Source organism: Ostrinia furnacalis, unplaced genomic scaffold (genome assembly GCF_004193835.3).
Source record: "Ostrinia furnacalis isolate ACB-3 unplaced genomic scaffold, ASM419383v2 OfSCF7067, whole genome shotgun sequence".
NCBI lineage: Eukaryota > Metazoa > Arthropoda > Insecta > Lepidoptera > Crambidae > Ostrinia > Ostrinia furnacalis.
In genome coordinates this window covers 297,793-322,047 of record NW_021137306.1, presented here as the reverse complement: position 1 = coordinate 322,047, position 24,255 = coordinate 297,793, and the positions used below count along the sequence as shown (strand labels likewise).

Below are 24,255 nucleotides of genomic sequence, written 5' to 3'. Positions count from 1 at the left end.
CAATTTGAACATGTTTGTTTAATTTTACAATTTGAACATGTTTGTTTAATTTTACAATTTGAACATGTTTGTTTAATTTTACAATTTGAACATGTTTGTTTAATTTTACAATTTGAACATGTTTGTTTAATTTTACAATTTGAACATGTTTGTTTAATTTTACAATTTGAACATGTTTGTTTAATTTTACAATTTGAACATGTTTGTTTAATTTTACAATTTGAACATGTTTGTTTAATTTTACAATTTGAACATGTTTGTTTAATTTTACAATTTGAACATGTTTGTTTAATTTTACAATTTGAACATGTTTGTTTAATTTTACAATTTGAACATGTTTGTTTAATTTTACAATTTGAACATGTTTGTTTAATTTTACAATTTGAACATGTTTGTTTAATTTTACAATTTGAACATGTTTGTTTAATTTTACAATTTGAACATGTTTGTTTAATTTTACAACTTTTATCTTTGAACATCTACACTAGTTATCTTTCATCATCGAGGACGAGACAACAACGAGCATAATTAATAGTCAAACGAACTTACCTGTACGTGAAGTTCGACTGTAATTATGCGAAGTTGTTGTCTCGTCCGAAGATGATGAGTCCCACCCAAACCCTTGGTTATTGTAATAATTAAGAGTAAGTAATTACAAAACGCCCCAGTTGTAAAATTAAACCTAATTACTTTAAACTTGAATGAGTTGACAGGTATAGATGGCGTGGTGGGACCTAGGTACGACTGCGTTCAGAAATATTTTATTTTAGCTTTAAAATTGTGTGACGCCAGAGGATGTAAGCCGGGACTACACTAGTTATCTTTCATCATCTTCGGACGAGACAACAACTTCGCATAATTACAGTCGAACTTCACGTACAGGTAAGTTCGTTTGACTATTAATAATACTTCACAAATATCAATGGAAGGGCAATATAATTTAGGAGGGAGACCGCTAAATACCTTGTAAATTAGCTCAATTCTTATGACAGAATACAAAAATATACATAACAGACAAATCTTTACTTGAATACCGCGTATCTACACCATGCTGTCACAGAAACCGAGAAAACGCATCACACATTATCATACCAAAATTCCGAAATAATAATAGAAGTCTAAATTAATTTTTTTTGGTACATACAGATCGAAATTATAAATTTTTGATTTTTATACATACTTTTTTTTAGTAAAATGACAGTCCTGCTGTCATTTTGGGGCTAACTTACCCCTTTTATGCGAAAAAATAGATCAATCACAAATAAAAAAAGCCTTCCCTCCGTTTTAAATGAAAATTATTGTAAACAAACCTAAATGCATCACTATACATTCAATAACAAAAATGTCTACATATAAAATGTTCTGAAATTAATTGTTAGTCCATAAAATTGATCTAGCATAACTGTTCATCAAGATAATAAATTTACAATACATTTATTGTATTTTGAGCTTTTAAGTTGAAATCCAATACTTTAAATTGAGTTTTCTCAATAATAATAAACAATATGCATAGCAATAATCATCATTTCAGAATGTAGCAGTCCGTAACTGGACGTAAATTATAGTGTTGCTCAAAATATCCCATCAATATAGATCGTTTCATCCACTCGGACGCGCCCCACCAATGTTTGATCTCGGTCGCGCGGGGTGCGGGGAGTGTGGTCCGAGCAATCCGTAAGGCATTATTGTAGTGCGCGTGTGCACTCATGGATGATTTAGCGTGTAGGTACTGATAACACTCAAACATTAGAGGAAGAATGGTGGGGCGCGTCTTCGTGGATGAAACGATGTATAGTACAGATAACTTTGCATAACCACAGACAAATACTGGAAGCCACGCCCACTACTCGATTGTACAGGGTGTCCATACTAAAATGCCATATTTTAGAAATGATAGACTAAAAGGGTGTGCAATTTTAAAGTTACATTTTAATTTCAATTAAAATTTAAAACAAAAAATCTAGTAAAATTTAGGAAACAGATTAGTTATTATTGCAAGTTCTAATAAATTTTACATTTAATAATGATTATATTACGGAATTGCTCTATACTTTTCCAAATTTGGCCTTTATCAATAACTTTAGCAATACATTTTTATTTACATTGATATTTTTCTCCAGTTATAAACCCAGTGTATCTTTTCTACTTAACTTTGGCACGATGTTTTCGGGACACCCTGTATTAATTGTCTATGTCATAGACAAACTTGTTCAACTTCCCCATACATAATCCTACCGAGATGTTCACAATATCTTTACATAACTAAAGTCAGACTTTATTAATATATTTTACATTATAGGTATATTGCATAACTCAACCAATGCATCAAGTAGAGGGGTGACACTGACAATAATATGACGTGAAAGAGCATACAAATCTGAAGCACATATGAAGTAGGGATGTTATGGATATGTAGTTTCGGTTATGGATACGGTTACGGATATAGGAATAATATTATACCGGTTACGGTTACGGATATTTTTTTATTTCGGATATCCGAAAGTTTCGGTTACGGTTACGGATGTCTGTGCTTTAGAATGCAATTTGCAATAGTTGTCCAACACGGTTCATACATGGCCGCACACTTTACATCGAATAAAAAAAATTATGCTAAAGCCTGGTCCGTGAGCACGTAGAATTTTGTCCAATGACCCCAAGCTACCCATCCTTATCGCTCGCGCGTAATTATATTGCTGTCGCGACTGAGCGACGAGCGCCCGCAGTGAGTGTGCGAGCGCGACAGCAACATAATTACGTGCGAGCGACAAGGATGGGCAGCTTGGGGTCATTGGACGGGATTACACGTGCTCACGGACCAGGCTTTAGATGGAATTATAAAGGTAAATCAGGCTGGTATGCCTTTACATATTTTATAATGCTATACAAAAAACAATTGAAACTGGCTACATCCGAAACTATCCGAAACTTTTGAATCGGTTACAGTTACGGTTTCGGATATCCGAAAGTTTCGGTTACGGTTACGAATATCCATAACATCCCTGATTTCGCCCCCATACCTGAGGCACTGATTAAGTTCAGCGCTAGACCAATAGTTTCTCTTCCAATAGGTTGTGTGGAAGAGACCGCTTTTAGCGGTAAGAGCGCCTCAGCTACAATAGGGATGTTTCCTGGGTCAAAAAGCAAGAGTTTTAATTAGTCCGTCGGTTAACTTATCAAAAAATACTCTACACGTTTTTCACTTTTTCAAACTAATGAAAATTTAAAGAGATAAAGCGCGCCAAAGTTCATAAGAAGAGGCCCGTGACGTCAATGCGTGCATAAAAGTGCCGCACGTTGTGACGTCGTGCGGAACTTCAACGCACCATAACTATGTAATTATTTGTTAGATTGACAAATAAAAATATATGTGTCCAATATTTTTTGATATTAAACATGACGGACTAAAAAAATTTTTTTAGGAAACTAGCCTATTACATTTGCGTGTCTATCGTGTTTTTTAGTGTAAGCAATAAAGTATATTTTTGTGTAAAGGACAACGAAGCAAACAATTTATTAATCAACTCTGATCAAGTAAGATTGATATGTCCAAAACCGGTAAAATAAGAATCGATAGCACGTCAACAAAACAAAACGTATAATTTCCTGATTATAGTCTGGTCTGCGAGCACGTAGAATTTTGTCCAATGACCCCGAGCTACCCATCCTTATCGCTCGCGCGTAATTATATTGCTGTCGCGACTGCGACGGGCGCCCGCAGTGAGTGTAGACCGGGCTTTAGACGTTTACTTTTATAACTTCAGTAATTAATATTCATTTGCTTTAAACGTGGTATTAAATACTGAAGGTGTGGGTTTTTATACTGTTCTCGTGTTTAAGCAAGTATAGGTTTTACAGAAGTAAACTAAAAATAGTCTTTCCAACTAAAAACCGTTAAAAATTCGGCATTTTACGTACCAAATATCAGCTTTTACATATCTTTATTATGACATCACCTAGGCCCGATTCGACCGAACTTTTATCCGAGAATAACTCCTGGTATAACTGTCACATTGACAGTTTCAGTATGGGAAATATGTCAAAACTGACGATTTATTCTGAGATTAATATTTACTCTTGTTTGGTCAAAAATATTGGCATTATTAAGGTACCAACCAATACCAACCTTGAAATACAGTATACCAGTATACCAAACTCACAGACAGACACGCGGCGCTCTTTGTGTATATCTACGAATAATTTACGTAACTAACTGTACAGAATACTGTTCAAACCGCGCCCTGGTTGTTCTCGGTGCTCACTATCTGGTATGTGATGAGGTACTCTGGGTATGCCTGGAAAAAAACGTATTTTAATTAATTTTAAGCCTTTATTTTTAATGAAAATGGGCGGGGAATACAGCTACGGGACTTATACCTCTCGTTTTAAACAAAGGTTTAAGGTTTTAAACCTTTGTCACCTGTCATCCGCTTTGCAATGGAGGGAAGTCGAACCTCAATTTCGAACTCCTCCTATGTTCTGATTAATTTCGTTGCGGGTCCAATGACGGTTTAACTTTCCCCCGGGACAAACTTGACCTTCATTGGTTGGGTTTTTATGGCGGTCAGCTGTAGATCCTGGCTACACAGGAGTTGCAGTGGTGGGAACGAGAGGTGGGAATAGTCCCGTTGCCTCTCGCTCCCACCGCTGCAACTCCTGTGTAGCCAGGATCTACAGCTTGATCGCCAATAACCCAACCAGTGAAGGTCAAGTTTGTCCCGGGGGAAAGTTAGCTGTGTGTAAAGCCCGGTCCGTGAGCACGTAGAATTTTGTACAATGACCCCTAGCTGCCCATCCTTATCACTCGCGCGTAATTATATTGCTGTCGCGACTGTGCGACTGGCACCCGCAGTGAGTGTGCGAGCGCGATAGCAACATAATTACGCGCGAGCGATAAGGATGGGTAGCTAGAGTTCATTGGACAAAATTCTACGTGCTCACGGACCAGGCTATAGTTCAAAAATCAAAATCAAAATAAAAAAAAAAAGTACCTATCGGTTGTCCGCCCTTGCCTTGCCCTGCGAAGGTAATACACGAAAATGTTTTACAATGGCGCTAGATTCCTTTTTGCTATGTAGACACCAGGACATAGTTGTGCTACTAACAGTACNTAGATGGCGTGGTGGGACCTAGGTACGACTGCGTTCAGAAATATTTTATTTTAGCTTTAAAATTGTGTGACGCCAGAGGATGTAAGCCGGGACTACACTAGTTATCTTTCATCATCTTCGGACGAGACAACAACTTCGCATAATTACAGTCGAACTTCACGTACAGGTAAGTTCGTTTGACTATTAATTCTAAACGATGTAATGTCACTGCTTCTCAAAGTGTACGACTCCCATTTAGAAGTGGAAGTTACTAAGAAAATTACTAGGAATATCAAGACATGTAATGAATGTATGGAAACAACTATAACAGCACACTTGTGATGGAAAACTCAAGTCTATTCAACAGTCTCCCTGTCGGTTAGAACTGTTTCATAAGACAACTATAGCTATGTCCTGTAAAATTCCAAGAGGATTTTTTTTTATCCACAACGAGGGAGCTCTTGGCCTGCATCTCATCCTGATGGAAAGTGATGATCAGGCCGAAGGTGCGAGCACAGGAACCCTTTGTTGGCTGTCCTACCTATAACTATGGAATGCTAAAAATGAGACATTAAATATGAAACCTAGCCTATTTCTTCACTAACGTTTATTGAAAATAAAGGAGGTCTGTAAAATGAAGTTTGAGAACCATCGTAAAACGATGCCATAAAACAAAGCGCCCAGATGCGAAAGTCCTTGACATGATTGCGAATATTCAACCACGTGACGACTGTAACCTGAGATTTATAGAGCAAGATTGATTGAACTGGAGTTGGTACTTGGTATGTACTTGAAATATTGTACGTAATACCACAGAATAATAATAAGTACTACGTACAGAAGTTTTACTTCGCGAAGGTATTTAAAAAAATGTATGCTCAATGTCATTAACAATATGGTGTAATTTAGCCTGTCTCAAGAGTCAAGCACCATTTTGCTGACAAACGTCAGTGATCGGCACTGCGCCGAAGCTATAGGGCTGACTTCGGTAAAATGATGTGACGTGAGGTGCCAAACTGCGGAAAATGGCGGAGGAAATACATGATTTAGCATGAATGATCATGAATAATATTAACTACTTATTTACCTCTCAGTGTCTTGAGACAACTTAAAAAAGTACATTCTGTGTTTTTATTATTATTTAGGCAGTTAAATACTGCACAGTGTTTAGTACACCATTTTCTTTATTTTCTTCCGTCATACACAAGAATACGCGTGCGTGAGTCAATATTCGCTCGTATGTGAGGCCTTGTCGAATAGTATCCTGTAGGTGGGCCATCGTGCGTATTTTGTTTTCGATGTAAACTCGCGGAGATGAACAGGCCTGGTAATACTTAACCTCAGAAAATTCTGTAAGCGGCGTTTCATAACTTTCTGAAATCAATTTGATTTGAATTTAACTTGAAGAAAATGTCGATAATTTAATCATCACTATAGAGTTGTTTGTAGAGTTATCGTTAGGTAATTCAACTAAAAAACTGTTTTGGCCGACAGCTACTACGTGTCTCTATATTTTTTGTTAATGATTAAACGAGTGTTATTAATAATGGTTTTCAAGTTGTTGTTTTACAATATTACTCTCAAATCTTCATGAATTATGAAATATACAAAATGTCTCATTACATACAACATGTCCCAAAATTCAAGGATAAGCCGGCGCCGCAGGGTGGACATAGTCATGACTACTTTAGGAAAAATAAGAAAAAAAATCTATCTCAATTATTTTTTAAGTTACACAATAAATTATGAAATTCGTCGAAAATTGACACCCCTTATGATATTTTACATTACCACGACCACAATTTTTCAAATACTTCTGTTTTTTTGTTTGTATCGGCAACTTAAGTAGTGCTGCTGTCCACTCCAATTCTTAAAACCCTCAGAATCCTTGCAGTTTTTACACAAAAGTTAATCAAAATATGATATTTCCTTAAAATTTTGAACGATTTTTACTTTCACTCCACTTTGACTCGTCTTTTTGTAAAAAAACAGTATGAACACTACTGCGGCAAGTTTTTTATAAAGTTGACGCAACTATCCAAGATGCCAAAATGGTATAATACTCTAAGAAAACTAGTCGCAAAAAAGATATGCGTACCATTTTTACAAGCACTTCGCTTGTTAGTTAGTATGGGATAAATCTTGCAATTAAATTTAAAACCAGTTCTCCTCAACCAATTGAGCTGAAATTTGGTATACTTATGTAAGTACGATGACATTGCAATATTATGGTATCATTGAGCTGGATGGAGTCTGGAGGTGGCCATAGGAACTTCTAAACGAAACGGCGGAATCGCATCTAGTTTGGGGTCGTTGGATATCTTTTCGAGCACTTTAGTGCTAGATGATGTCCAGGGTCCTGATGATGAAGTCAAGAGGTGGCCAGGAGCTGGCCAAAGGAACTCCTAATCGAAATGGCGGAAGATGATCGAGTTTGGGTTCGTTGGATTTGACTTCCCGAGCACTTGGACCATGAGATTGAGAAACAACTAAAAAGTGTAAAATAAAGTTATAATAAAAAAACTTTTTTAAAAACAAGCATTAATGCGAAATTTTACGAAATAATTTAACGATAAAAATAATTGTATGCAAGGTTCAAATAATTTCGAAAGTTTGTAGCGCAAACAGAAAAAAAGAGGAATAAATTCCATGCGCGATTATAATAAAGTAAATAAAGTTTTTAGTTGTTTCTCAATCTCATGGCCCAAGTGCCCGAGAAGACAAATCTAACGAACCCAAACTCGATAAGCTTCCACTATTTCGTTTAGGAGTTCCTATGGCCAGCTCCTGGCCACCTCTTGACTTCATCATCAGGATCCTGGACATCATCTAGCACCCAAGTGCTTGAAAAGACAAATCTAACGAACCTAAACTAGATGCAATTCCGCGATTTCATTTAGAAGTTCCTATGGCCACCTCCAGACTCCATCCAGCTCAATGATACCATAATATTGCAATGTCATCGTACTTACATAAGTATACCAAATTCCAGCTCAATTGGTTGAGGAGAACTGGTTTTAAATTTAATTGCAAGATTTATCCCATACTAACTAACAAGCGAAGTGCTTGTAAAAATGGTACGCATATCTTTTTTGCGACTAGTTTTCTTAGAGTATTATACCATTTTGGCATCTTGGATAGTTGCGTCAACTTTATAAAAAACTTGCCGCAGTAGTGTTCATACTGTTTTTTTACAAAAAGACGAGTCAAAGTGGAGTGAAAGTAAAAATCGTTCAAAATTTTAAGGAAATATCATATTTTGATTAACTTTTGTGTAAAAACTGCAAGGATTCTGAGGGTTTTAAGAATTGGGGTAGACAGCAGCACTACTTAAGTTGCCGATACAAACAAAAAAACAGAAGTATTTGAAAAATTGTGGTCGTGGTAATGTAAAATATCATAAGGGGTGTCAATTTTCGACTAATTTCATAATTTATTGTGTAACTTAAAAAATAATTGAGATAGATTTTTTTTCTTATTTTTCCTAAAGTAGTCATGACTATGTCCATTCTGCGGCGCCGGCTTATCCTTGAATTTTGGGACACGTTGTATATGATTTTAGCTACTTCCTAACTTGTTACGCTCGGAAGCAATTTTAATACCTGATTTAAACTATCGATATAATTTTATGAGTCAGTTTGTCACTTCTCTAATCATAATCATGTCTCCTCGGTTATTGTCAATTGTTAATGCTTTTTGTTATGTAAATGGATTACTTTCTAAGGAAGTGCTTGTCTGAATCGCCCACAAATCAATTTAGTGCAAATAACTGCAATTTACTGCACTTTAGAGATCAATTTGCAGTATTGCAGTTGCAAACTACAATGCCTTATGTAATAGATATTGGGAGTAAGCTTTTGTTCTTACTTAAGTACAGAAAAAAGAATTGTTATACATACAAAACTGTCATCTGGCTGTTTCAACCTCGTGGATTTGAGTAGCCTGACTCAAAAAGTTGTAACGCCGCCTTTTTAACACATCCTGAAATTGGGAATTAATCATCTACCTATCAACCTTCACTTTTGACTTTTAAATGAAAAGAGCATATTTTCTAGACAAAGTTCCTTCTCGATTTGACAATCTCGATTCTCTATTAAAATTCAATGGTTAGGTGTGAAACTGTAACAAACTGAAGTCTTTTGATTTAATATTTCTTTCATTTACTTATCAGATTTGTGTGGCGTGCCATATAGAGTCTAAGTAGTCTATTTTTGTTCTTAAACTAATGAACACGTGCGTTGTTTGACAAATGATTCTGATCCACTCGTCTCTAGCGCCATCTTGCAAATTATCGCTACGAGGCGTCGACTATTTGATGGAATTATTTATAGTTACCAATTACCATTTGTACCAGTTCGTTTAGTACAGTTTGTTGCTAAGGTCAACGTACTTACCAATTGTATTTAGTCCCGCTACCGACGGTCATAAGTCAATCGGTGACTGAACGATTGACACTTTAACTTTAGGTAGGTAACTACTTACTGTTGTAACTTATCGATAGGTACTGTTATACTTATCGATAGTGAAAATATCGTAAGAGGCTTAAAATATTGTTTATTTAATATGTAGTTCAATAAACAAGAATAACCATAGCCTTCATGAGATCAAAATAAAACCTTAATTTATCTCTACATACTAAAAACTGAAATTCCACGATTTATTGCTACTCGTAATTATGGTCGTCAACATTTACTGTATGGATTTTTGCCATTCAGATGGATGCATCTGAAAAAAGTAGTTTGAGATGTCAAACTACTTGTAGGTGGTACTTAACAGATTTTTCGTTTAAAAGAATACTTCATGGGACAATCCTTAACGCCCTGTATGAAAAATACATTATTTACATAGATAAAACCAAAAGTAATAAATCTATAAAGTCAGAACTTCCCTTATCTGCACCTGTGTGTATGTACATAATAGCATGTACGGGACTATTCCCACTTCTCGTTCCCACCGCTGCAACTCCTGTGTAGCCAGGATCTACAGCTTGGCTTGGCCGCCAATAAAAACCCAACCAGTGAAAGTCAAGTTTGTGCCATAGTAGCATGTAGGTAACAGGGTACACTGTTACTTAAGACCATGTTAAAAAAATCTCTTACGCCGTGATGTCACAAAACAAAGAACACGACAGCTTTTCCTAACCGTGGCTCTAAACTTAGACAATTCAAATGTAATTTTCAGCGGCATTTTAATTAGTTGGAAAGTAATTATCCAAACATAGGTACTGTCTTGAAAAACATTTCAGAATTTTTCATTATAGACTTGTTTTAATTGGTTTTAGTACTATTCATCAATTAGCATTTTTAATTAGTAATTAGCATTTTATAATTATTCACTACTTCTGCTATTTTCACCGTTTTTTGGACAAATTCTAGTTAAGAAAATGTTCGTTTAAAAGGTTTGCTGTAAAAATTTAAATAATTTAATTGGTTTGTCACTATTTCTTACTACTACTACTGTGGCTTCGCAATACATATTTGATAACATTATGTATGTCCGTAAACATATACATTTATTTACTAAGAAAAGTGACGTCCACTCATTTAACACGAGACATAAGAATAAACTTGCTGTTCCATCATTTAGGTTGCATAAGATAGGTAATTCATTCTTGGGGAAATGTATTACCATATTTAACAAAATACCACACAACCTTGTCGAATTGCCAATAAACAAATTTAAGATACATATAAAAAATACCCTTATGTCCAAAGGGTACTACAAGGTTCGAGACTATATTGATGACAAGGATGCGTGGTCAGTTCAGTCTGCACATATTTGATGTACTTAAATTTGACTATTCTTACCGTTAGATAATTCCTGGCAATAAGTGGTGACTGAGTTTGTTCCGGCGTTTCTTCTCAGCACTTGCCATATGTTTGTCTCGAAGCGCTGGTAGGGCCCAAAAGATAAGGAGACTTGTAAAGTGCCCCATAAGGGCTACCTTTTTCTTTTTTTATTATTTTCTATTGACGTTCATAAGTGCCACTTGTGGTCTAAACTGAATAAATATTTTTGATTTTGATTTTTTGATTTTACAAAACCTCTCTTAGGTTCTACAAAAATAGTATTTTCTCATCGGACTGTACGTGCACCCAATTATAGATTTTACCGGCATCGCCTTTTAGGGCATGCATCGATCCTGCCATTTAAGGGTGAAAGCGTTCTTTATGCCAGCGCCCGCGCATCCGTTGACGCAAATCGCAGACGTCATGACGTCACGCTGACATGTCTCGTAAGAGTTAGCAGAACTGAACGCGGCGATGTGAACTGAGGTTGTTGAAGTTCAGTGAAGTGCAATGCACGGCATTGGGTATCCACTTGTTGAATCTGTCAAAGAGGTTGTTTCACATGGTAATTTTCTACTCATGTGGCGGTCTGACGTCAGTTAAGGAACAGACTACAAATAGACGCAAAATTGTGATATCTTAACTTCTTCTCCGATGCAAGGATACTTTTAATCAGGCGCGAACCTACTTAAGTAGGCATTATGGGCAATCACAATCACAAGTACACCCACAAAGTGAACCGACGACCTCATAAAGGTAGCAGGAAGGCTCTGGATAAACAGGCCCCTACCAACATGTGGAAACCATTGAGGATGGCCTATGTTCAGCAGTGGACGTCCTGTGTTTGAAATTATGACGATGATGATGACAATCACAAGTCTATTTTTGCTGTAGGTATAGAAAAATATACTTGTGACGTCACGCTTATAGTCTATTGAGATCATTTATCGATAAATTGATGGTAGTATTGGTTTTATTCTATCGATACTCAACTCTGACTCATGGTCCCTTCACGCTTGCATGGACAAGTCCCAGTGGGAGAATGTCTGTTGACGTCAGCTAACCACGTGTGCGCTTGGCACCCCGGCCCCAATCATATTCCCACGTCTTTCCACGACGGTGACAGCTTCTTAGGCTGAGTTGCACCAACTTACTTTAACCGTAACAATGACAATGACCGGTGTTTTTTGTATGGAGTTTGTCAGATTTTTGACGTTTGTCAATGTTAAAATAAGATGGTGCAACTCAGCCTTACTCATTCGTCAGCTCTTTAAAATATTTCACTTGTTTTGTCTTTTATTTTCATTGGCGTTATGGTGGCATTACTCCTTGTCATACAAGAACTTTAGCCTGACCTTTTGAATGATGGTATGGTGGCATTACCCGCTAGTCATATTATTCGTATATGGACATTAACCTGACATTGTTGGAAGCAATTTGTAGTAGTTACTATTATGATGTTTACAAAGTATTCGGATGAATCTTTTACAAATCCACAATGGAAATACTTTAAACTTTATTAGCTTGGCCGTTATGTAAGTAGATTATGTTATTTTATTTTGAATAAAAGATGTTTGAATGTATAATGCATTGAAGAGGTTAAATGAGGTGGAGGAACTAATGTTACACTGAATCAAAAAGAGCCTTCACCCTCTCGTGGCAACAAAGCACACAAAAATAATGAATTCCAATATGATTTGCTTCTCAAACTCACACCAACATAACCCACAGCCAAGTAATTCCATAGTTCAGTTATATTTACCATTGACCTTTGAATGCTAAACAACCGTTTACTCTACCTTACCGCTATAATACGGATCTGTGTTACAAATATTAATATTCTAAGTACACTGGACAATGGACATCAGTGTGACGTGAATCAAGGAACGACTATGTCCAGAGATAGATTATGACGATGACTTATATCATCATTAGTCATATTTAGGTCACCACAAGTCATTTAATGTTGCATTTGGATGTTTATTTTGGCTCTCAAGATCCTTGGCAATGCATGGTCCCGAACCAACTTTAGCTGTCGTACAAAACGATGTCGAAACGACAAACGGAGTACACTGAAATGATATTCCAAACGTGACCAATTAAAACATGAAAAGCGAAACGTGTCGGTCTCTTTGGCCCCTGATAGGAATTAATGAGTGGAACTAGACCGCTTTGGACTTTGGGTTTGGAGCAACTTTGGACGTTGCCCAATACGAGCAAGTGCGAACGTACTTACATTGTTTGATTTGTAAACGTAGCGTGAAATTCATGAATAAGTGATTAAGCGTCTCGTCACGGGAAATCCTACATTGATGTTACAGATGTGCTGTCGACTCTACAGAAAACTATTAACCGCTTTCAATCAACGTCCCTACTAAAATCCGCATTCAAATAGTCAATATAGCCCGCCCGTAAAAAAAAAAGATTGTTTCCTATGACAGATGCCAAAATTTTGTAACACTCCTCATGTTAGTTCCTTTATAACTGTGTTTTGAATCGAGAAATCAAGGTTGTTCTTTAACCATACATTGAATCTTATATCACCACATATCACAGTTATTCAAATTTTGTAGCGTTAAGAGTCGCATCTCAAACCAAATTTTAGATAACTTGAAAAAATATTTCAAGACATTTAAAATCTAATAGCACATATTTCAGCCTGCGTCTGATATATTGGCGCCGAAGTTAACTCTATCCATGCCACAATTCATTATGCTGTCAGGTTCAATTGGAGTGAGGATATTACCCTTATCAGAGTGCAGCCCCACGCAGCTCTTGATCCTAACGAGGTTTCCTCCCAGATGCAGGCTATCAAGCGCAAATTCGATCACTGGGGGGACAAGTTAGAGGAGCCAGCGGAAAAATGACCATAACTCAAGAAGAAGAATACAAAACAAAAGAAAGAAGTGCTATAATGGTATACGCCAATTTTCATAGCATTGAGAATGACATCGGCCGTCAGTTCTGCGTACTATGTGCCCTACCCATTGCCACTTCAGCTTGCTAATCCGTCGGGCCATGTCAGTGACAATAGTTCGTTTACAGATCTCCTCATTTCTTCAACTTTGAGCTTCTTTATGAGGCTGAAAATGATGATGATGATTATGAGAATGCCATATTTTCGTGGCACTACAATGATTTTAAATGACAAGTGTTTAATTTACAATAATAAAAGTAACATGTTGGTCATGCTAGTAAAGCAGATTTGTAAATGTTATAATTTACGTTGCAAACGTCACAGTTTGATCAATGGGCTAGTAATGGTAAGATTGACAGAAATACCCATTCATATACTGCATAAAATAATAACCAATATTACTTCTGTGGCGAGACAGAATAAAACGAGGTTTTATTACAAATATTATCGATGGAGCATTGAGCTTATCGCTCTCGTGTATCACATGAGGCGAGTACCGATTTGTGGGCGTAAATGGTTCTAATGAATGTCGATCAATCCCACACAACTCTATTGTCGGAGAATCAATCAGAAATCTGGTGTGGTGAGATATTACTTTCTTAAATGAATTTAAATACAAATGCCTTTTAAAAAGGCTTTTGTTAATATGCATATTTTCTTAGTATTGTTACCTATGTGATATGATTCTGCTGGAAAGAGCTCAAAGAGCCGTTCTCAAAGTTGCACTAGGTCTTCCTTATCGGTTCCCAACAGAGCATCTGTATCAGCAAGCTAGGGTTCTCCCAGTCCGTAAATTATACATACTATTAACCTTATGTAGATTCCACAACAAAATAGTCCCACATACAACATTAGACAAAAGGAGAGTCCCTAGGTTCACTATTCCCACAACACACTCAGGACTCATGAAACGGCATTTTTCACACATGGCCCCTAGACTGTACAACAAAATACTTGCAGTAAAGATATCACACAACTTGTTTCGGTAACGTTTAAAAAACTTATTATAAAATGGATGGAACAATATACGTACGACACTTTAGAAAAGTTAATCCAGACAATTACTAGTTTCTCTTAGCACACTTATTCACTTACATACAAAATCACACTCCCACTATCACACACACATTTTTGTTTTGTTTTTCTATTTAAATTATTTTTTAAATTAAAAGATAAAATTTAATCTAAACACTAAATTTTAGTCTTATGTTTTTTTGAGGAGGAGCCTGACTCTCGTTACACAGGTTAACCTTATACGAGAGCGGCACATATCTCGTAATTGTAGTGTTTATTTAATAAAAGTATTTTCATTTTCATTTCATTTTCATTATGTTAATATGATTGAAAATGGTTATGACTTGGTAGAAAACTTGTTGTTCCTTTATACTCACCTTTAATTGAATCAATGTAAATTAATAAGTTACGTTTATTTACATGAACGTTACGTTTATCCCGAACCTCGGTAATATAAACCTTTTTTATTTTGTGTTGTGTGTTTGTTATTAAGTGGGTAATATTTTCATAATGTAAGTTTAGAACATCTATGGATGTGACGAAAGAGTGGATTCCTCTCAATACAGGTTACTTAAACTTAAAGAGAGGAATTCCTCAACTACTTGTAACATTCGTACTAAGTGTCAATAAAATATTTTTCATTTTCATTTTCACATGAAATATTTGTTTTTGTGTTAAAGGTCTTATTAGCGTGAAGCACTTATTTATTTGTTCTACATAGTAGCGTCGTTTTCTTACGCGTTGTTTTGGAAATCCTGTCAAAATACCACCCTATAGAATCACAATATTCACAATTCAATCCTTGTCAAGCAAACATCACTACGTTTGCTCATTGATTTGACTTTTTATAGCTTGACGAAAATAGCATCGTTCCGTCCAATGTCAAGATCGCACAGACGCCGTCGCAGCGCATCCAACGTATCAAGTTACTTTTAATTTGCGTTTACTTGTTTGACATTCATGTCAAACATTTACAAATACCAAACCATTATTGCTTTATGTATTTTACAATAATAATTATTGAATCTTACTTCTAATCATTTCATCTATTACAACTCCAATCATTCTATTATCATTGCCTCGTCCTTTTCATGTTTATTTATTAAGTCTACTGTTATTACGAATTCAAATTGACTTAGTAAATTCTACATTTAGTTATATTTTCTTGGTCTTTGATGTAGAAGTTCTACAATTTAAGATTTATCAAATTCTTCATCGAGCTCTAAATTGCTTACCTCTAAAATCAAGTCACGTTCCCGTCCCAATTAACGAACTAAAAATGTCCGTTATAACATTCGGGCTGTAGACAATAAATTAACCAATGGAACGCTCGGATTCTTATTCCGAACGTTTGGTGCGGTTAAATTTAAAACTACGTCACATGCTTGGGGGCTTGGCTCGATCTATTCTGGTACTTGTGTGGTACGCTTGATGTAAGTGGATGTCAAATATGTGGAATTTGATACATTCATTGCAATTATGTCTCTTATGACTTGTTCATAGAGCTGTCAAAAGTAATAGAAGGTGGACTCCTGCCAAAAAGCTTATGAACGTAACAATTTATGATGTGTACCTACTACTCAATGTTGTTTGTTTCTGTTAGAGTACGTATTGTGACTTCATTATTTATTTACCTCTATTTCCTCCCTTTCTAATTGTTGCTAACTTAATTATTGGCTGATGTAGGTACTCGTATGTGTAATTCATTTAATTTATTATGTTTTTGGCCCTATTTATCTTTTTGTGACAAAGTAGTGCTCAAATAATGTTTTTCACACGTCCATATTAATTGCACACGGGTAATTAATTAAACAATGGTACATCGCACCTCTGCTCGTGAGTTGGCGTATCGTTTAGTCAGTACAAAACACCTCGTGACTCCTTGACGTCGGATCTGCCTGCGCAATCTACTATTTATAAGTTCCAATTTTTACATTTCTTCAAGCATAAAATTTTGCTGTTGGTGTAAACCATTCTATGTAAATGATTGACGTAAACGAGAGGTATATTATCTAATATTAGATACCAAAGTTCAAAAGTTAGTAGATAGATGCGAGGTTTTTTTTACCGTACGGGCACGGTAATACTATCTATACAGTACTCCAACTCGACCATATTTTTGAAATAAATGTCAACAGCCGCGCGGTACGTCACGGAATGACAACATGCGATAGGGCTGCCCACCTGCAGACCCTATTTTCATTACAACTGCCTACTTAGAATTTCTATCTAGTTTTGTAAATGTTTTTTGTGATTGTAAATTTTTATTTTATGTTGACAAACAAAATACTTTGTGAATGAAATAGGATAAAAATGCATGTTGTTTTGTGATTAGTAGATTTAATTAAAAAAATATATTTGTGTTAAGATTTAGTAACCAATCTTATTTTGCGACCGTAAAATGTATGCGCCTCGACTGAGACGTACAAAATGCTTGATTATTATACAGGGTGTTAGGTAAATGGGTTTATAAGCCGACACTAGCCCATGTGCATATAAATGGTATGGTGAAGTCAGAAAATTGCTATCATCATTTTAAAAATTTTAATTTTCATACCAATCTGATTTTATAAATGTTATATTGTATGAAAATTAAAAAAAAATAAAGTGGTGAATATGATGATATCACTGACTTCACCATACCATTTATATGCATATGTTAGCATGGGTTAGTGTCGGCTTATAAACCCATTTACCTAACACCCTGTATAAATAGGTACTTGTAATTATATTTATAAAAAAAAGAGCGCTTACTGTTTAAAAACAACACATCGTCCGTTTATTACTGTGGCACATTCGCGACACCCCCGACTTTTGCATGTCGAGCGCATACCGAGATTTGAATTTCGAAGGAAAGCTCGCGATTCTTCGGTTTATATGAAGTTACAATACTGTATGATAATATTACCGTGGTACGGGAAAGCTCTTGGCCTGCATCTCACTCAATGCGTGATGAAAAGGCCGAAGGTGCAAGCGAGCTTCATCTGGGATCTTCGACAAAAGAGGAACTGGCTTTTCCTCTTTTGTCAAGGATCCTCCAACTGCCGAAACACAACAATATTGCTTGGTGATGCGAGGTTTCATTAAAACGTCCATATTTGGTTTTACGCGTCTAGGTTAATTGTTTAATTAGATAAATCTCCGCTTGAATTTTCGAGTTAAAGCACGATGATACATTTGGCATTTCATTTGGAGGCTGACAAAACTGATGCGTTTCTTCCGCCACTTCTTCTCAGCACCAGCCCATATGTTGTCCCGAAGTGGTAGTAGGGAAAGTTATATTTGGGACGTGTATAAGTGCCCTGGAAAAAGCCTATGCGTACTGACTGAATAAACTACTTCATTTCATTTCTTATATTATTCGTATTTGCCATTATTATGATTTATTTGGCAGTCGCTGTAAGTGCAATTTGTCAAAAAATTGCAGCGTAAACTCGACGCGACCCTAGTCCCTACATTCGCGGTCTTACTAAAATCAGTTTTAGTTTTACAGCTTCCATTCCATCCCCCAATAATATCCCGACTAGGGCATGTAATATCGGAAGGTTTTCAATTCCGATATTGGATTCCGATATTAGATCTCAATATCGGAATTCCGATATTAATATCGGAATTGAGTTCATGTGCTATAAAATTAATATTTGGTTATATTCGTAAGAATTCTGGATTGTTTACAATAAAATAATGATTTTAGTCAAAATCTTTAATTTGGTACAAAACAGCACTTCATAAAATTGAAGTATTTTAAAACCATTTTTACGTTATGGGTATCCATTGCATTTGGTTTTTTATGTGACAAGAGGCAAACGAGCAGACGGATCACCTGATAATGAATGGTTACTGATAATGAGCCTATAAGGACTAGCAAATAATTAAAGTGTTTTTGTAAAATCACAGGTATCAAACAAACTTTTACTCCTTCATTATATTACCCTGTTTTATGTTGGTGGAACGAATTTTACAGTCATTCAAATCACGTGTTACAAAAATTGTAGATAGTGGTAAAAACTTGAATATGCTTGTAATTTGTTCCTTTGATTATCGATGTACAACTCACAAAACCACTAGCCAGCCATATGTCAGCCATAGGACGTCCACTGCTGAACACAGGCTCCGATGCTGATTTTCACAATGGCCGGTTGGTGGCGGCCTGTATCCAGCGCCTTCCTGCTACCTTTATCTTTATGAGTTCGTCGGTCCACATTGTGGTTATGAGTCCTACGCTGCGCTTTCCGGTACGTGGCCTCCACTTCAGAACCTTGCTACCTCATCGTCCGTCTGTTTTTCGTACTAAGGCAGAACCGTTGGAAGACCTTATCACAATGCTCGAAGACCTTAATCGAGTTTCCCAACAGGTAGGCTTTCGGATGAATATGGAAAAAACGAAGCTTATGTCGAATGTCCATGTTGCTCCTTACCCAGTTTCGGTTAGGAGCTCGATTCTCGAGATTGTTGACAAGTAAGTATGTCTATCTCGGACAAACGATCAGTTAGGTAGTTAGATGCAATTTCGAGAAAGAGGTAAATCGTCTAATACGAAGACGAAAGTCTTCAATTAGTGTGTGTTACCAGTGATTATACAGTGTGAGTCACGCTAAAGTGTACATATGAAAATAGATGAAACTAGACCTATTTTTATCGACAAAAAAGAGGTCAAAAAATGTTTGAGATTTTTTTTTAATTATTAAAAATGTTATGGCAGGCCTTTGTTCAAACGATCGTTGCAAACGTTGTGATAGGGATAGAGACATGCGATTTTTGGTTTTACGAAATTAACACGAAAGAAAATAATACAAAGTGATAAAAATTACCGGTTATAGGGGCATTTTTTGGAGAAATTTATCAAAAACCAAAAAAACACGAATTTCAAAGCAGATTTTTTTCAAAAAGTATATTTTTTTATTATTTGTTGGCCTTTTTTGTGTATTTTATATATTTTTTTTAGTATCGCCTATTATTTAACATTATTACTGTTTTTATTTTATCAGGATTTACCGCTTAGTTTAAAAGTTATTACGTTTTCTTTACAATAAGTAATTGGAAGAAAAAAAATTCTATAAAAAATTAAAAAAAAATCTCAAAAATTTTTTGACCTCTTTTTTGTCGATAAAAATAGGTTTAGTTTCATCTTTTTTCATATGTACACTTTAACGTGACTCACACTGTATACGGCTCGAAAACGTGGCCTTTGAATATAGGGCACAACGTGCTATGGACAGGGATAAGATTGGTGTTTCTTTACGAGATCTAATCAGAAATGATAGAGCTCCGTAAACTAAGGTCGCTGACATAGCATGCCGACGGATTAGCAAGCTGAAGTGGCAATGGGCAGGACACATAGTACGCAGAACTGGCGGTCCATAGTCCAGTAAAATTAATGTTTGAAAGGGAGTTGAGATGTCGTTCTTTGTTGACCACGTACCTATGGCAAATGCTAAAATTGATTTGGAACAAGTTAAATTAACCATAAATAGTAAAGATATTAAAATATTTGCAGTGGAACAAAAAGTGATGGTGAGAGACATGAGAAAATCATTGGTCTTTGCCAATCATGTACTTTGGGCTTTGTGGCAGGTTGTGGCGAGTTTAAACGCTTTGTTTAAAACCTCAATTAAAACTTTTATCTGATTCCGATATTACGATATTGGGTCGCTCAATATCGGAATTGAAATATCGGATCTCGCAGTCCGAGATTCCGATATTACGAGATTCCGAGATTCCGATATTCATGCCCTAATCCCGACTAAGTGTCCCGACATCTATAAAAATGCTATCTGTCTAGACTGTAATGTTATCGCCTCTGCTATTCCGATTGTGTCCCTCACCCGAAACTATGACGTCAATATATTGAGTCCAATATGTATGGGAGAAAGTATTTTCAGTTATTTTGTCGTTAGCTATTTTTGTATCCTGACTATTAATAGGCGTGGGTGTTTTGACGAGAAAGCTTATTGTTAGATATAATAAAACGTATAAAAGGAATCTTTGAATTAATAATATTGTTTAGTAATTAAAAGGGCCTTGACGTCAAATTCGTCTAGCACTAAAATAATCGCGCAATACGTGCTATATTTAATTTCAGGCGAATTAATTAGCTTTGTTGTGGATTTGTTGTGGATTTCACTGTGAAACCTATGTGTGAGCCTCGTGTGTATGGGAATAAGAAGCTACTTTAAAGCAAACACGAAACTTTACGACATAACAAAAACCGTGTATTCATTCACTTTTTTATATCGTAAGTCCACAAGACGTATCAAAAACAATAGAAATAGAAAAAAAGTATAAAAAGTAAAAAATACATATAAAAAGGTTTGATGTCGCCAACAAGCTTCTTGAGAGTTACTTGCTGTTTTTACAAAAAATAGTTTTATAGATCTGTTACAATAAATAAACATACAATATGATTGACTTTATGGCTATCTGAACAGTTAATATCCTCCAATATGTTATTAATCTCCTACTGATACTATAACAATGTAACGCAATATAAAAACGATCCAATTTTCAGAGCCATTGGACACAACTTTCTTATGCTTTATGATGAGACAATGTATTCAAATGCCCAGTCAGCCGTATTTTCAATTTATTATCATGTAGGTACCTATCAAGAAAATAACTAGCTACTCCATAATCTTTTCAAAACTATTTTGTATGGTTTCCTGAATACTTTTTTTACGCGCAAATGCGAGCTCGTGTTTTTACAAGCTTTTGAGTATCAAATCATTATCTATTTAACCGACGAAAGACTTGATAGAGTCAAATAAGTGATCACACATCAATAGCTCTTTCAAAAAGCAATATGATACTTTCGGCATTCATTTACATTCATAACTTCCATATAACATTGAGGTTTGAAAATTGAATTTTTAGAAGAAAAGTGTAGTGCAAATAAACCCGAATTGAAATGTGAAAAGCAGATGATTTTTTATCGTCAACATTCCTGTTCAATAATATTTTATAACCTCGTTTAAAGTGACTTTATAAGATCATAGAGTACATTAAACCAGCGCTTTCCACAGGAGCGTGTGGGCAGGACCGGTGCATTTTGAAAGTAGACGCCGACTGTACAATACATTAATATCTATCCACTATACAATCAGCTGCATAAAGTCCAAGCCACATTACCATTTTGACGTTGAACCTTATGAACTTGCAAAAAATTGTCTAACTTCACATTGGAACAAATAAACATCTCTCTACATTCAGGATTAGTACTGATTACAGGCTCAAGGTCACCCAAAGGGCGATGGAGCGTGCTATGCTCGGAGTTTCCCTGCGTGATCGAATCAGAAATGAGGAGATCCGTAGGAGAACCAGAGTGACTGACATAGCCCGCAGAATCGCTAAAATCAAGTGGCAGTGAGCGGGGCATATAGCTCGTAGAGCTGATGGCCGCTGGGGCAGGAAAGTTCTTGAGTGGCGACCACGAGCCGGAAGACGTAGCGTGGGCAGGCTTCCCACTAGGTGGACCGACGATCTGGTGAAGGTCGCGGGAGGTGCCTGGATGCGAGCGGCGCAGGACCGGTCTGTGGAAATCCTTGGGGGAGGCCTTTGTCCAGCAGTGGACGTCTTTTGGCTGAAACGACTGATTACAGATTAAACTGTTCCATTATACTGATTAGATGAACTAATGTGCATCCAAAAACTAACCATGAATGTCTTGCTTTAAAGAGTAGGTACCTATTGATCAATAAACAAAAGAAGTTAAATTGACCGTCGGTATAGATAGAGTAGGGTTTCTGCTCGAGCTTTCTCGAACTCGAGAAAACTCGAGAAATTTGGCTTCATTCGAGACGAGAATAAAATTACCGAAGCTCGAGAATTCTCGAGTTTCAATTTTGAAGCTTTAATATTCTTGAAAGCCTATTTTCTTAGACAAAAGTAAGTTTTTAATTATTTAATAGGTCAACGTTGCTTTTAGACTGGCCCATTCTTTCTTTTTTTAACTGATTTGATTGAGCAAGTAATGATCTTAATTGAAACTAAGTAATAATGTTCACTAACGAGTATGCTATATTTATTACATGTATGTTTAATGTGACTGATTTAAAGACTGAAAAAATTGTTAATTAGACAGTTACCTTACCTAACAGACGTTAGGTTAGGTACTCGTGCTTCCTCGTAAAGTTTATTCAATTCGTTATAATATGTAAAAAAATAAAAAAAATATTAAAAAGTTTTTTTTTTGTTCATAAAAAAAACTATTTATCGTAATTTTGCTACTTGGACTTGTGTTCTTTAAAAAACAAGCGATTCAATTGTAGCTCCAGATTTTTATTGTTATTTATCCTTAAAGTACAGGCGACTTTATGACTTTTGTTATGATTATTGGTAAATATTAATTATGAAAGAAGATTTTATTTTTTGTTTATTTCCTTACCAAAATAAGTGGTACAAAATTCTAATATTGATTGTTGTGCATAAAAGTAGGTATATGAGATTAAAAAAACCTGTGTTTTTATCAAATTTCAACCGATTTCAGCAGTTTTCATTAAAAGACTCGAGACCCGAGAAAACTCGAGACTTTGGCCTCGAGAATTCTCGAAAGTCGAGAAAAAAAATAGGTCGAGAAATCAGAAACCCTAAGATAGAGTATGGACTTTCAGGTGCATCTGACTGTACGTACACGGCATTGATCTACGAGCTACCATTCATCCCACTTATATCCGAACGCATTGCACACTTTCTCTATGCGGATGGTGTTTACATTTAAATCAAACCATGATCATTGTTATTATGTTAATTAATAAGCCTTTTCCTGCAATAAGAAATTGACTTAATTTTGATATTACTGTGTGTAGAGAAGGATTGTTCTTTTAGCTCGTATTTACAGCTTCCCAATAGATTTGAATGGTTTATTTAGATTACAGTGGCCGCGAACATTATAAAGGTTAAAAATGCCAACTTTGTTGTAATTTTATTAGCTACATCACGGTCTTCTATTCTATTCATTTTCAATAGAAAAGAAGACTATGATCATGAAGTGTAAATCACTCCAGACATTAACTTCAGTTATTACAAAGAATCTACTACGCGGCTTGGCAAGGCTTTTATTTAACAGTGGTCTTTAAAACACGTACTTCTTCACATTGTAGATGCACTTTTTATGCATCACATTGTTAGGCAAGTATCCGCAAATAGCTTAGTAGTTTTTGCGTCGTTTATGCGCAAGGCGACTCCTGCGCCCAACCGACCGTTAAATTGTTCTGCGCCATAATCGCTAGTGTTATGAATAACAATCGGTCTAGACAGGTAAACCAGATTAGAAAATAGATTTCAATTAAAAACAACAGTTTTTGTTGGGCCCAGTAACAGGATAATGTTGATTGGAAATCGTTTTATAGTGGGCACGTAATGCAGGGCGTTGTTTAGTACTTGTTTTACTGGTAACGTTAGCGATCAAAGATCGTTTTGTCGTCATGTTTTTCCACACTTTTCCTTTTAACTC

At 35.9% G+C, this 24,255-nt stretch overlaps 1 protein-coding gene and 1 long non-coding RNA gene across 2 annotated transcripts in view; one reads left to right on the top strand and one right to left on the bottom strand.

The window, feature by feature from the left end:
• Nucleotides 1-24,255, top strand: part of l(1)G0007 (ATP-dependent RNA helicase l(1)G0007) — a 131,008-nt gene that overhangs the window by 84,462 nt on the left and 22,291 nt on the right. The gene's annotated exons all lie outside the window — the stretch shown is intronic.
• On the bottom strand, nucleotides 416-5,295 carry LOC114363352 (uncharacterized). The gene is made up of 2 exons (XR_003656771.1): nucleotides 5,127-5,295; nucleotides 416-734 (listed from the first exon to the last, which is right to left on the bottom strand). It is a non-coding gene; the product is annotated as an uncharacterized LOC114363352 (long non-coding RNA).